The sequence below is a fragment of the Phalangium opilio genome, unplaced genomic scaffold (genome assembly GCF_054372755.1).
Source record: "Phalangium opilio isolate 3A_F unplaced genomic scaffold, DU_Popi_V2 ptg000079l_1, whole genome shotgun sequence".
NCBI lineage: Eukaryota > Metazoa > Arthropoda > Arachnida > Opiliones > Phalangiidae > Phalangium > Phalangium opilio.
In genome coordinates, this window is record NW_028324187.1 from 7,581,812 (window position 1) to 7,596,874 (window position 15,063).

A 15,063-nucleotide genomic window follows, 5' to 3' on the forward strand; every position below is an offset into this window, starting at 1 on the left:
GCAGCAGTATCGCGCTTGTCTCGTCGATTATCGCAGGTGAGCGGGCGGTGACAGCCCCACTGCATGCCAAGCTTGAGTCTTCTTGCTCAGTGGAATCTTGGCTATAGCAAGAAATACCCCCTACCTGAGTAGTACTACCTTAGCCGCGTGGTTCAATTGGGTTTGGTTCACATTACTCGATTGTTATATGGGTTGTAATATCGCAGGAAGGTCTACTGTGCATAATCCGAGATCGTGTGCTTTAATCTGCTCAAAATCCGAGAAGGGGTGTTTTTCTCTGCTCATAATCCGAGAGAGAGGGTGTTTTTCTCTGCTCATAATCCGAGAGAGAGGGTGTTTTTCTCTGCGCATAATCCGAGAGAGGGGGTGTTTTTCTCTGCGCATAATCCGAGAGAGGCTGCTTTACTCTGCGCAGAATCCGTTAAAGGGTCTGCTTTACTCTGCGGGGCTGCTTTACACCTCTCACAATCCGAGAGGGGGTGTTTTCTTAGTATTTGTGCGAGATAGATTTTCCTGCGTTCTCAAATCTGGTTGATTATCTACTTCTAATTATAGCAGTGTGAACTAAAACTTTGGTGAAGTAGGAATTCTTTGTCCATCTTTACCATATAAATAGTTTTGGTAATCTGTCCGGGTGCACAAAATCGGATCCAGGCAAATTCTCCGTCTAAAAGAAAACCCCCATCTTTCACTTGGACTGAATATAAAAAAAAATGTTAAATTCCTTCTGCTCTTTTTGACGGAAAAAACTTTAACTTTTTTATTTCATACGGAACTTGTACCTAAGTATGAGTGAAGGGGGATCCGTTAGGGACAAACCCCTGGCCCGCGCCACTTTTCTTACTGCTCGCATTGTTCAAATCAGACAAGCTCAATACAAGCGTCACACGCGCCTTTACAAACAAGATAAGCAAGATGAATACACCCCTCAAAAACCCGAGATGATTTCAATGTTTTTCTAAATTACCCATTTAATTTCTTAATGCATTAGCGAATTTGATTTACAGTATGTTAAATTACCAATGTTTATACCCAACAGTAATATTACGTAAGTATTTACTAATTATGAATCGTTAATAATAAGGATATCGCGTTCAGCTATGGTTAATATTAGCTGTCCAATATTTCCTATAAACCGCATCCCGACCTTCTTTAAAGTTATCTCTGGTTTTTCCGTGTTCGTACGGGAAGGCAGTTGAATAAAAAAGCTCGCTTCTTCACAATGCGCATTAAAATTTCGCCTTTTACTAAATTTTACCGTGCGAAGGAGCGTTAAGAGCTACTTAATTCAATTTTTGAATTAATCTTGCACTAGCGGCGAGGTTTTTAATTAAACCAAAATTAATTACATACCTGTCTTACAATAGTTCATCGCGGGACGTTTGATTTTATCTCGTGCTACCTCTAGTGGTGCATTGTGGCGATAAAACAATGTCCTCTTGAAGTAACGTTAATTTGTCTATCCAGTATCCACCCGGTCAAGCTTAACCCAGAAATACCTCAAAACCTTTAATTACCCAAGGCTTAAAACGTTATAAAGAATAGTATCGTGTTTTTGAGAATCAAGTTGCGGCGCTTAAACTAAACGTTAAGAAAAGAAGAATATGATGAAAAAATAAATCTGGATATTTCTCGATTTAAAAGGGGGTAGTCACTCGGCTCACTTTCTTGACAATGATCTTACTTTACAACCACGACGAAAAACTAGTTTCTACTTCTTTATAACTAGCCCATTGGCTTTTTAGAAAGAAAGTCTTTATCTATATACGCAGTGATAGTATATTGGCGGCATGCTTTTATACTTAATATAAGGTATTAAATTTAAAAATACAGGGCGATAATATAACGTATAAGCAATTCTTTCTCGCCGCTAATTCCATCACCTTTTCCTTACAACATTTCTTCTGACACTTTAATTGATAAGAGGCCCCCCGCGTGCGACCATCCATATCCGGTTTTGGCGAGGGGATATACACTACATTTTTCCCCTATACTGTAAATTTCGAGTTAGCTACGTTTTGTACACGTTGTTGTATTTGTTCCCTCGAGTTTTGGAACCTGAGTATCTCTTCTCTATAGGCTACTCTGTAATTTTTATTACAATGATTCATTGTGCGTTTGCATGATTTAATGTTAAAAATAGAACTTAATTGTATTTAAAGGGTTTGGTTTGATTTGAATGTAACTTTATTCTTATTGTATCAAAATGTTCGTATACTTCTCGTTTTAACTTGATTGTGCAGTGTTGTCAGGATGGTTGTGAATGGACTGTTATTCTTTAATTCACAAATGTTCAAACAAACACTAATTATTTGAAACCATATTTTAATGAACACGTCTTTGTTGTCCGAATGTTAGGCCTTAAGAAAAGGTGGTGGTCAACACCCACCGGACTCTATCCCTGACCCCTAAAAGGGGTTCGGGTTGTCTCCGAATGTTAGGCCTTAAGAAAAGGTGGTGGTCAACACACACCGGACTTCCATCCCTGACTTCTGAAACGGTCTATTCATAAATCATGTTTAACGTATTCAAGTATATTTAAAACTATTAAGACCCTAGGCTACAATATAAGAGATGAGACTGTAGTCACTGTACCAGGGTTCATACGAACATGGAAAACAGGGAAAACCTGGAAATATCAGGGAAATTGGTGTAGAGAAAAAAAATCAGGGAAATATCAGGGAAAATGAAAATTTCTTCGAAAAATCAGGGAAAATAATTTTTTTTTCCAAAAAATCAGGGAAATTAAATAAAGTGAAACAAATACACTTCAGTGGGACCCATAATCTAATTTGGTGCACGAAAAAAATCGATGTTAGTTGTCTCAGTGAAGAGAAATATATTTCTTCTTTTTATGGAATTCTGTATTTTGGTCCTGTCTATTATAACCTAACAAAGAATGATAAACATATGGTTGTAGGTATAGTCTGGTTACCCCATTTGAAATTATAACACTCCTCCAATGTAAAAAATGCACCTGTAAATTTATAAGAAGTACTCTGGAAAACCTGGAAATATCAGGGAAATTGGCTTTGGAAATTTCGTATGAACCCTGTGTACTATCCCTTTAAAGAAAGAGCGAGGCATGCGTGGATAGGAATGTGGCAATGGCATAACCGCAGTAACCGGTCATCGCGCGCGCAATGATGTCCCGCTGAGCTGATTTTCAGATGTCCTAGAAGTTATAACTTATGAAAACGGTTGCTGCCAAAATTCTCCACCCCCTGACAACTTTTCTTCCACCCTCTTTACTGTAACTACTACAACGGGGCAAACTTTGTTCAACTTATTTCAAACAACGCGTACAGTCCAAGGTGATGCGTTATTGTCTTTCTTACTTGGGGTTTCCCAACAGCTTCCCCCCGTTATAACTGTATTGTTTGAATGGAATTGAACGAGCTGTTATTCTTGTGAAACAACCAACCCCAACTTCTAAGTTCGGTTGGGTAATCTTGTACCTCAAATACTAAGCCATTTTTCTTAGGCTCGCGCCATTTCTACAGTACCATTCAGAAGTATATTAGCCGAAGTTATCTTTCAATTAGACTAAGGCTATTTCAGATAGTTAGCATTCACGATACCAACGCCATCTATCTGTGAGACGAAAAGATTATGTTTAAATTTTCAGTAGTCTATTTCAAAAGTTGGACAACAAAGATGTAAGTTAAGATACTAACCATCCAAATTTGTTGGACTGGTTACTTTGAAGCCTTATTTATCGTCTTTGCGTCCGAATATCAATGTTCAGTCTTAACCCTAAATCTAGCAGACGATACTAAGCCCCTCCCCTTTTCTGAAAAGGTTCTATTAGACAAGGGTCTTATGCAGGAGTCCCATCACACAGGGGGGGTTATGGAGTTTTGTCTTAAGTTAGACAAATCAATGACGTGACGTTACGGTAGCCATAGCCCGATTTATTTATCTTTTGGTCGATAGATGGCGCTTTATACAGATTACCACAGGAAAACGCTTACGCTTGGAAGGTTTAGCTACAACTTTTTCGGTTAAATCTTTTAGGATGGGATTCTATGTTAAATTAGACGATGTACTTCAGGCGAATGGACTTCCGAGTGGGAAGCTTTTAATAGGCGGCGCGACGTGCGTCTCAGCGGGTGACGGTAAATTGGGAATTAAGGAACCGGTGGCATTTTTGAGGGGCCACAAATCCTTAAGCCACCCCCGTTTTAAATTCAAGCACCATTTTTGAATTGCTTCTTTCGTTCGTATACCATAGCCGTTTATTGTTTAACTATATTTCATCCCCCAGTTCTTCTATGCTACTTTGGAATGGATTGGAGATGCATTTTCCTGTTTCCAGCAGAACGTGTCTCTTTTTACTATTTTACTTTTAAACTGAGGGACAAGTCACTGGTGAACATTAATTTTCACGAATTCGCGACATTAATCTGATAACTTACTTCATTTGAAATTTAAAAATTGCAAAAAATATTAGTTTTTTCAAAAGGTGTATGAAAGGGCCCCACTTGAATTCAACTATTCAAGTCAGTTTGCAACACCGGAAATTTGAAATAAGGGTGATTTTGAAATACACCGTAATTTGCAGGGTAATTACTGTGAAAAATTAAATCTGGGAGCACGGCAGTGCTCCCAGCCAAGTCGAGCACTGACATCCTTTTCTCGAAGCAACTCGTGGCTCTTTTAAGCCCACTGTAACTTCGCGATGGGTATAGGTAAAAGTCTGAAATTTTGCATGCCGCGAGGACCGTCAATTCTAGCTATAGTTTCCAAATTTCAAGTTCCTACCCTATATACTTTTCGAAATATCACAGGTGAAATTTACCTTATTTTGTCACTCACTCACTCACTCACCGATCATCAAAATTCTAAGGTACTTCTAGGGTAGATAGAAACTTAAAATTCAGGATTTAGTTTTCATTTATTTTATAATGCACAGAAAAATTAAAACATCCCGAAATTTTTATAAAATTGTTCTTTAGTTCTTTATTTTAAAACTAGATGGCGCACCGTCTTTTTAACAGTAATAGTGTGTGTTCTTGATGAAAGGACGTAATGGGCCAAAGTTAACCGAAAGTTAAATATATATTAAAGCTAATTAAAAAGAAATGTGTCGTAACTGATGCTACATTCTTATATTAGGATATCGCGTACAATCTTTATTGCATATTCTCTGAGGGTCGAAAGGGGTAATTCAGCGTAAATATGGAGAAACGTTAGCGATTATATTGGTAAACGAACTACCACGAGAGGGTCTTCTTTTAATATAACTACCGAAGTATAACGAGAGGGTCTACAAAAAGAAGTGAGATCCTATGAAAAACATTAACATGTACAAAAATGGGCCAAGCCTCGCTTCGTGCCCTTTCCGCCGTAAAACGTTCTGAGATCCCATGTAGAGCCAAGTCTGCCTTTTGTTCTCATTCAATCGCCAATTGAACAATTATGTTATAAATTAAGTCCTTTTCCTAATTAATAACCAATATTCTTTGACTCTATCATTATTATACATCTTTGTTCGTATCAAAAATATCGTGACTTGGCAAGCGCAGGTAATTACCTTATAAACGTGTACATAAGGTTATGTATAACTCACCTAATAAACATGTAAATAGGGTTATGCATAACTCACCATATAATTTGTACATAGGGTTGAGCATGACTCATCTTATAAACTTGTACATATCCCCTATACCATAAACGATTTAGTGAACATCCCTTCGATTATTTTAAAATCGGCAACGATTTAGTGACTTCCTTTTAATATTACTTACCTGCGATTGCCAAGTCACGATATTTTTGATACGAACAAAGATGTATAATAATGATAGAGTCAAAGAATATTGGTTATTAATTAGGAAAAGGACTTAATTTATAACATAATTGTTCAATTGGCGATTGAATGAGAACAAAAGGCAGACTTGGCTCTACATGGGATCTCAGAACGTTTTACGGCGGAAAGGGCACGAAGCGAGGCTTGGCCCATTTTTGTACATGTTAATGTTTTTCATAGGATTACCTTTATTAATTAAATTCATTAAGTAACCAGTGTACTATCAAAATTATAAAAAAAAATTCAAAAATTCTCAATTGACAAATTAACTCATTCTTAGGGGTAATATACCATCGATAATATACAGGGTAATTACCACGAAAAATTAAACTACCTTTAGTAATTAAATTCATTAAGAAACTAGAGTACAATTAAAGTTATGAAACAAAGAAAAAAACTGATTGACAAATTCAACTTAGTGGTAATATACCATCGATAATATACAGGGTAATTACCATGTCAGTTGCAAATTACCTATATTGACACTGTTCAACATGAGTGACTTATCTCTCGTTTAAAACCCAATTCTCTTTCGTATTCGTTTCTTTGACTCGTGTACAAGATAAATGATACACTAATCGCCGCGTTGTTAAAATTTCGTATTCATTTTGATTTCAACTCCCTTGAAAGGAATTTTACTATAGCTATATAGCAAGATGCGCTTTTCAATTTTTGGTCCAGGACCAGTTTGTGGGAGGAATAATGGCGGGCGGGCTTTTTGATAGCTATACGGTATACACGTGACCCGCTGCGACGAGTGAATTAAGCCCATTTATATTAAATTATGCTGATTTGTTAAGCAATTTCAGTGGTATTGTCTATGATATACTAGACAACATATCCATTAAAAAAAATATATATTGTGTATTGTCATGCCAGTTCTTTATGGACTTGTTTACAATTTTTTTTTTCATATTCTTAAAAATAATCATTACTAAAGGGGTAGGTAGAATATTTTTTTTCCCGTAATTTAACTTAATATGTGTGCAGTGTTGCCAAACCTTGCAAGGTTTGATAATACTGCCTCCCCATACGCGAGGTCAAAACCGAAAATGTTACATTTATCTGCAATATATACCGCACCAGCAGGTGTTGCACCATACACAATCTAATCTATTATTATAAAATCCTTGAACCAAAAATAAATATTTTCAACGTATTCTTACTACAATACCTTAAAAATAGCTATAGTTCTTTTCCATAGAAGAACGACAAGCGAGAATTGAAGTCCTACACTCGGTGGTTAATTTTGCAGGACTTCCATCTAGGTCCTATTTAGTCTGTACTAAACCTTTGACAGCGCCAAAATCAGTCACCTGGCGTCGCTTTACCTCGAATCTATGACCTACGTCACTCTTTTCATGACAAGCTCCAGTTTGTAACCAAAGGCTTAGTACAGACTAAATAGGAATTAACTAGATTTAAGTCCTGCAAAATTAACCACCGAGTGTAGTCATTCAATTCACGTCGCTTCCGTCGTTCTGGAACTAGTTATCTCGAGCTTTAAGTCTCTCAGTAGCATTACGAAGCATGGGAAGTGTCATACTTATGGAAGGAACATATCACTTATAAACTTATGCTATAGGTAAAATACGTATACGAGAAGAACCGTCACTAAAATATTTTAGAAAAATACGCGAGTTGCATTTTAAAAAGAAGAGTATAAAATCCAGTTTCGTTTTGCTACAAAAAAAACCTGTCCATATACCATTAATTGTTTTTTCTTTTACTTGGATATCCTACTCCCGTTCTAGATCACTTTTCACAAACTACTTTTAACACTATGGAGTTTATCATTGTGTATTAATGAGCGGTAGATATGCGAGTGAAGGGCAAACTGAGCTTGATTAATTAAGATACGTCTGGTAATATTAGTAAAGTCTTTAATTAATCACGTAATTTCCTCTCTCTCGTCATCCCCCCCCCCCTATAAATTTATGGAATATGACTCGTTATAGACTACTATGATGCTTTTGGATGTTTTGGGCAAGAATTTAAAGGGATAGTGGCATAGAAATAAATCATTTTTTATTATAATATAATATAATCAAAAAGTGATATCTAGTTTATTAGGGAGAAGGTTTGAGATGCCTAAGTATTCGCGCAAGGCCATAGTCCCAGTCCCCCTTTCAAAATACAAGGGGGGGGGGACGTAAAAGGAGTCCCCGGGCTATTTCGCTGCCTCTCCTCAGTCGGAAAATATGACTGTAATTTTCGTTATCATTCGCATCGCGCTGACGTGAGTTTTCAAGAACCAATGAGATGCTGGCTGGTTGTAATTTAGAGGCGGAGGGGATTAACTCCGGACCTACGTAACGTTTGGACTGGAGATAAAGCTGGATTATAAATGTGGGGCGAATTTATACCTTCTCCCTAGTAAAGTAGATATCGCTTCTTGTTAATATAATATAATATAATATAAGAAAGGTTTAATTTAATGTGGTCTTTGGGTCAAACTGAGTTCAAAGTGAATCAAAGAACATACATTCGGCGATATGTTCTCACAACAAATTTAAAGTAGCAGACTACCCCTTTAAAAGGTCTTAATGGAATGCCGTCCGTGTATACGTTGTATATATTGTTCTATTATTGGATCATATTCCTATACATGCAAATTTGTTACTATCTGAGAAAATATTTATGCTAATTTAATATATTTTTTTCTTTTTTAAATATTGTTACATTAATTAGGCGATATATTGTTAATAGTTCTAAAAGGCAATATGGGATCAAAGTATTAAGGGGAATAAGAATGATTAGGTGGACATTTTAAAGGGGGATTTTCAAAATGAGATTAAATTGTCTTGGAAATTTGGGAGAATTTTTTTGAAAATGAGATTAAAGGGTCTTATAAGATTTGGGGGAATTTCAAAATTGGACTTGAACGGTCTTGGAAAAATTGGAATTATTTCTAAAAATGGGACCAATCCAAAAGCTTGTCGAAAAATAAAAATGGAGGAATTTGAAAATAGGGCTAAAAGATCTTGAAAAATTTTGGGAAAATTGAAAATGTAGTGCTCAATTAGGGAAATGCAACGAACGTTTAGGACCATAACTTGGAAAGTTAAAGATTTGTAGAAGGACCAAGAAAATTATAGAGATAGATTTTAAAAAATATGACCAAAAAACAAAAAAAACTGTTGGAATTTGACAAATTCAATTTATTTATTTTAGTTTCAATATCCCTTTTATTAAATAATCCTGGAAAACTCCAGGAGTTAGTTACTATATTACCGAATATATCAAAAATTGTAAACTTGGTAATTTGGGATATTGTATAATATTTCTTTGCAATCAAACCCCCAATCTATTTAGCTTAGTTATCTTTTTCATCTTTTGTACGGGCGCCTGGAAGTTGAATTGAATTTTGATTTTTTTTTTTTCAAAATACTAAAAGTTGGAGATGCTCGGAGTTCCACACCCCTGTTCGTAGGATAGGGAGCGAGCGAGCAGACACGCGGTGCTGCTCGTCTCTCAGCGTGTTCCAACGAGCAATTTTAGGGAGGGGTCGGTTGTTGGACGCAGCGGCTGCTGCCGAAGATAGTCTGGCATGCAACCGACGCGGGACACCTGCCGTTTTTCTCGCCGTTCCGTCAGTCCACGGCCGCAATTCAACTGCGTCATGAGTTTAGTTACGTTACGTCTCCGCGTACATTTAAAAAAACTATGGTCATACTATAGTATTAGGTATTTACCTTACTATAGTATACCTAACCATGGATAGTATAGTTCAGAGTTTAAAAGACGCTCCTGAAAAGATGAAATCTCCCCGTTAAGTTAAGCCGCGTTTATGGCATGGCATGGTATGGGGCGTCTGCTATAATATTCTTTTATGAATTATATTTCGTTAGTTTTAAATTCTTTTTAGTTTTTATTTTTTTTTTGACACTAAGGGTTGAAAGGGTTTGCATTTGACCCTGTTAGTTAAGATAGTTCTTTGAAAGATACAGGTATTTACTTTGAGTATGTTATAACCGCGGTTCTTAGCTTTCCAACGGTACTAAATACTTCAGGTTACAATAATTAGGACCCGAGTAATTAAGCAAAATGTCTCTACAAACGCCTGTAAATTCCTGGGACACATTTCCCTGCATTACATGGTCGCCGGAGAAGGTTTCCGCCCTGTATGTTTAGTAATTCAGAGCCTTAAGACAGTGCACACGTAGTCCGGAGCCGAGCATACTTTATAAAATATTTCATGCACTCTTAATATGCAATAATTTTAATTGAAGCATGAAAATAGTATCTTTACTTTATACTAGATGGCGCCACTTACTCTTTGAAAAATATCTCAATTTTGGACCTTCCAAGCATCCCAGTAAAGGAGACTGTTACTCTATGATCATATTTGAGCCACTTACCACACAGAATTTGAATATATATTTTTAAAATAAGTCTGTGATCATTTGGCAATTTTAATTTTAATTTAGAACTTTTCTGAAAAACTAGTGATTTTATTGGTAAAAAATTTTAAAGCAATCTTATCAAAAATGTCACCCTATAACCATTTACCTATAGAAACTATGTTAAATATAATTAATAAATATAAATCAGTGTATCAGTTAAGAAGGGGTTGGTTTTTGGGTGGTATTTATTCCCAAATTCCAACCAATTTTGTCCAAGGGCTAAGGGGAAGAATTTTATCGTTTGGTTTTACGAGTTTGGTTCATGGGATGTATGGCAACTTTAGCGTATCCGATCCTGAACCATATAATAGCGTGTAAATGCATTGGGGCCTTTAAGAGGGTTAGGGGTCCTGTAACTACAGCGCGTGATGTACCAGCAGCAGTCATGCAGCATGCAGTGCGACTATAAAAATCTCGCGCCAAAAGTACTCAAAGTTTAAACGGGCGCGCCTAATTTTACGAGGAGAGATTCTCCGCACCCTTTCTTCATTTCCCGGCATTTTCCTGTTTGATGTCGTAACATAGATGGGGCCTCCCACCTATTAGGAACCTACATAACCCTATAAAGGCTCTTAATAAGTATGGGACGGTGACTATGAGTAGGTATCCTTTTTAAAAGGGTTACTGGCGTCGACTGGTGATGGCTATGAGTAGGTATCCTTTTTAAAAGGGTTACTGGCGCCGACTGGTGATGGCTATGAGTAGGTATCCTTTTTTAAAAGGGTTACTGGCGTCGACTGGTGATGGCTATGAGTAGGTATCCTTTTTTAAAAGGGTTACTGGCGTCAACTGCATGGGTAGATATCCTTTTTAAAAGGGTTACTGGCGTCAACTGCATGGGTAGATATCCTTTTTAAATGGGTTACTGACGTCGACTGCATGGGTAGATATCCTTTTTAAAAGGGTTACTGACGTCGACTGCATGGGTAGATATCCTTTTTAAAAGGGTTACTGACGTCGACTGCATGGGTAGATATCCTTTTTAAAAGGGTTACTGGCGTCGACTGCATGGGTAGATATCCTTTTTAAAAGGGTTACTGGCGTCGACTGCATGAGTAGATATGCTTTTTAAAAAGGTTATTGGCGTCGACTGGTGATGGCTATGGGCAGATACCCTTTTTAAAAGGGTTATTAGCGTCGACTAGTGGTTATGAGCAGATATCCTTTTTAAAAGGTTTACTGGCCTCGACTAGTGGCGTGTTTTTCGTAGAGAGACGTCACCCGGTGGCGTATTATTTTGTAGAGAAGTGTCACCCGGGGGCGTATTTCTCGTAAAGGAATGTCAACTAGTGACTGCCTTGCCTCTATGGTAGACTCTTACTTATGGAAAGTATCGTAGGGTTATGGAAGCATATATTACCCTAATCTCCGCAAACTTATTTAGATTCGCGTGGTCAGTTAGCGTGTGGGTTTACAAACGTCAGAGAGTCGGATATTACAGGAGACGGCAACTGAAAGGGGGGTTATAGATATCTGTAAATAAAACGGAAATGTTGCACGGCGCGCTGTGGTCTTCCTAACTTTTAATGGATGGTACTTAAGAGGTCAGCGGGATCATGGGTGAAACTGCGGGTCCATCCAGTTAAGGAACAATCACGAAACGGTTGAACCGTCGGTGATTTTAACTAACGTTATATTCGGTCTTATTACGTGGACAAAGATTGGGACACCAGTTTATTTGCAGCATTAAAAGTAACTAGTGTATTTTCAACTCAAAATTGATTGATTGTATATACTTCTGCAGTCGTACCACCACCCAATTTTAGAAGTAATCAATTTTGGTGACCCTAACCCTTTAGGTGTATACCAAGATTTATTTTATTGGTTTGTTTATAGGGGGTAAACATTCCACTCCACATATTATAGGTGGGATGGTTTTATTTATCAAAGGAACCCTACTTTTTTTAACTACTCGAATTTGGAGATATATAATATAAGCGCTACTAAAAAGGGGTGGTCTCAACGATTTATTGCGTAGGATATTATGGTAAGAGCGCTGCTCTTTCTAGACCTTCTTGGGTGGCTAAAATAAACAACTCCCAGCAATTTAACCAATTTTATTTCATTTACAACTTGAATAAAAACATCATGCTTAATTTGAAGTTTTAAATCATAAAACTAAAATGTGACTGTTCGTAAAGAAAAAACAACCAATTTTGTAAAAATTACTATGGGATTTTGTATTGAATTTCTCTCCTAAAAACCTTTATTACGTCCTGTGTGTGATTCATGCATTGTTTGAAAATCCTTTCAAGTGTTTTACGATCGTGTTGTTAAATGTATACGGCTAAGATAAGGAACACCTATTTATGTAATAGGGGAGGGGATAGGCTATAGGCTTTGTCTAATTGAATAACTATAGGACCCAATATCATATCACCTAGGCAGGCATTGATTGCATTTTTTAGACTGTAAGGTTATAATACTCGACAATTTTGACAGATTTCCCCATTTTATAATAGACCCTATCTAAATAGTAACCATCTTGCGTTATCAGATAAAAAACGATGCTTGCATTGCAAGAGCCACGCAGTCTGGATCCATGGATTTCAATTAAAAACATCACAAAGTTCGTTATATGAAAGTAGACCTGTTGTTTATTTGGTACAAGCTTTTAATATGCAAAAGTAATTAACGATCGAGCTAATTAAGTGACTTGACTGACGTAAACTTAAGAGAATGGGCCTTTAATTAAGGATGGTGTTGATTACATTTCTGTTTCGGCCGATCATTTGTCCAAGATGGTAGTAATGGATTGTTAAAATCTTTCTTAACATCCCTGCTGTAAAACTAGTGTCTAGCTATAGTTTCCTCAGTTAAAGCAATCAAAAGTTTGTTCGAATTACCTATCAGTCAGTACGTTAGTTAAAATTTAGTTAATTTGCATAAACGCCTAATTATTCTTGTTATTCAGGAAGGCCATTCACGACTCTATAAGTTACCCATAGCCATTCAATTAGAGTAATAGCTAAATTTATCGTATATCGGAAAAAACCGCAAATGCTTTAAATCTGTCTGCATGCAACAAACCGCGCGGTCTTTTTTGTGCGGCGGGTCCTTCAGTTCAATTCGCATTGTGCAAATCAAATGAGGCAAATTATACATGTCCACAAAAGAACTAGTTGTCGAAAGATGGGGCTCCCTAACCCAACAATGACGTTCCTTGTTGCCATCACGCTATTGGCCTTTACCAAACCGGTGACGCGGCGCGGGTCCCTTAAAGGGGATATAATACGTCGACGAGGTGACAAAAAGTCAATCTCCGTTTATAATGGGTCTTTCATTGAAGCCACGGAGGCATTCGGTCTAACCCCCTTAAAGGGACAGTCGCATAGCGCCACGTTTTTCAATCATAAGACGGGACCTATGCTACCATAGTGTGCATACAAGTCAAAGTGTTGCCAGTTGATTTGTGAGGGCAATTCAACCCCTATCTACAACAGACTGCAAAGATTGAACTTCTGTTCGGTTCAGTTCCAAACCCGAGACGCTCTCACAAATTTCTGGCAACCATGAAGGGCATGGACCTACGCTACCATAGTGTGCCGACAAGTCAAAGTGTTTCCAGTTGATTTGTGAGGGCAATTCAACCCCTATGTACAACAGACTGAAGCTTGTAGTATTCTGTTCGATTCAGTTCCAATTAAACCCGAGATGCTCTAATAACAAATTACTGCATGGCAACCATGAAGCACATGCGCGTTGTTAAAGTTAAGGAATGGGCCAAGAAATTTCACTAGTCCCTTTAATGCACACTATCAATAGAACGTCTCGACTCTCCTGTGAGCTCTTCCTATGCATTGGACCTTATAGTAAGTTGGACTATTTCGATTACATATCCGCGGTATCATCTTTCCCACCTTTCACGACGCTGCCAAACTTCACCGTTAACTTATACCCGAGGTCTTTGTCGAATTGGTCTATTCCATGCCCGCGTGGTGCACACTGTAAATAAGGGGTTCTAGCTCCGTCTAAAGGCTTGCGTCAAGCATCAGTAAGCGCCGGGGGAGGATTGCCTATTCGCTACATTAAAAGCACGTGGCAAGAGCGCGCGCGAATGTTAACTGGAATGTGCGCGGGAAATGAACGGGGACACACACACATGCGTAAACGCGTTAGACTGTGGAAAAACTGGCCTTTTTTCCCCAATGGAAATAGCAAATAGTCAAGGAAGGGCTAGCTGCGTAGCTTGAGCTTGGGCTCATGGGCTGAATGGCCTGTTTTGTAAAGATTCTGTCGATCCCTTGCTTGCGCTCCTTTTTTAGACCTGGACACAATGGTCGTATATTCAGGGATGTTTATTTTTTTGTGTTGTATTTGGATCAAGGGTTTCCGAGACTTGAAAGGGAGTTCAGGAATTATTCTGTATTTATGTTGGACCTCTCATAGACATATTGATAGGGTCATTGTACTTACTGATTTTGTTTTAAGAGAAAGTTGAAGACATGTATAGCATTAGCATACCTTCTTTGATATCTTCCTTAATTACTCGCGTCTTAATTGTTTTAGCCAATGTATTTTGTATTGATTCAAAGAGGAAAGGTAGGGCTATAACATACTCAAAGGATTTTCCTGTATCTCTTATGAAGCCAGAGTTATTACACTCTAAAGTTGGAGGTTGCGAATACTTAGCGTAATTTCTCGAGCTCTGATTAGTGTAGCACCATGAATTAAGTATCATTAGATTAGGGAGAAGTAGGGCTATAACATACTCAAAGGATTTCCCTGTATCTCATATAGAACCAGAGTTATTTTAAAGTTACAACACTTCAAACTGGGATAGTTAGGTTAATTAGTACTCCTAAATTTAACTTATAACTATACTTTATAACAGATATATTTAAGGAT

At 37.5% G+C, this 15,063-nt stretch overlaps 1 protein-coding gene, 1 long non-coding RNA gene and 1 other non-coding gene across 3 annotated transcripts in view; 2 read left to right on the forward strand and 1 right to left on the reverse strand.

The window, feature by feature from the left end:
• The window catches only part of LOC149654631 (uncharacterized), a 159,789-nt gene that overhangs the window by 37,204 nt on the left and 107,522 nt on the right, over positions 1–15,063 (forward strand). The window lies entirely within an intron of this gene.
• Positions 1–15,063, reverse strand: part of LOC149654632 (uncharacterized) — a 45,363-nt gene that overhangs the window by 26,974 nt on the left and 3,326 nt on the right. The window lies entirely within an intron of this gene.
• Positions 1,204–1,324, forward strand: LOC149654633 (U5 spliceosomal RNA). The gene has a single exon (XR_016370772.1). It is a non-coding gene; the product is annotated as a U5 spliceosomal RNA (small nuclear RNA).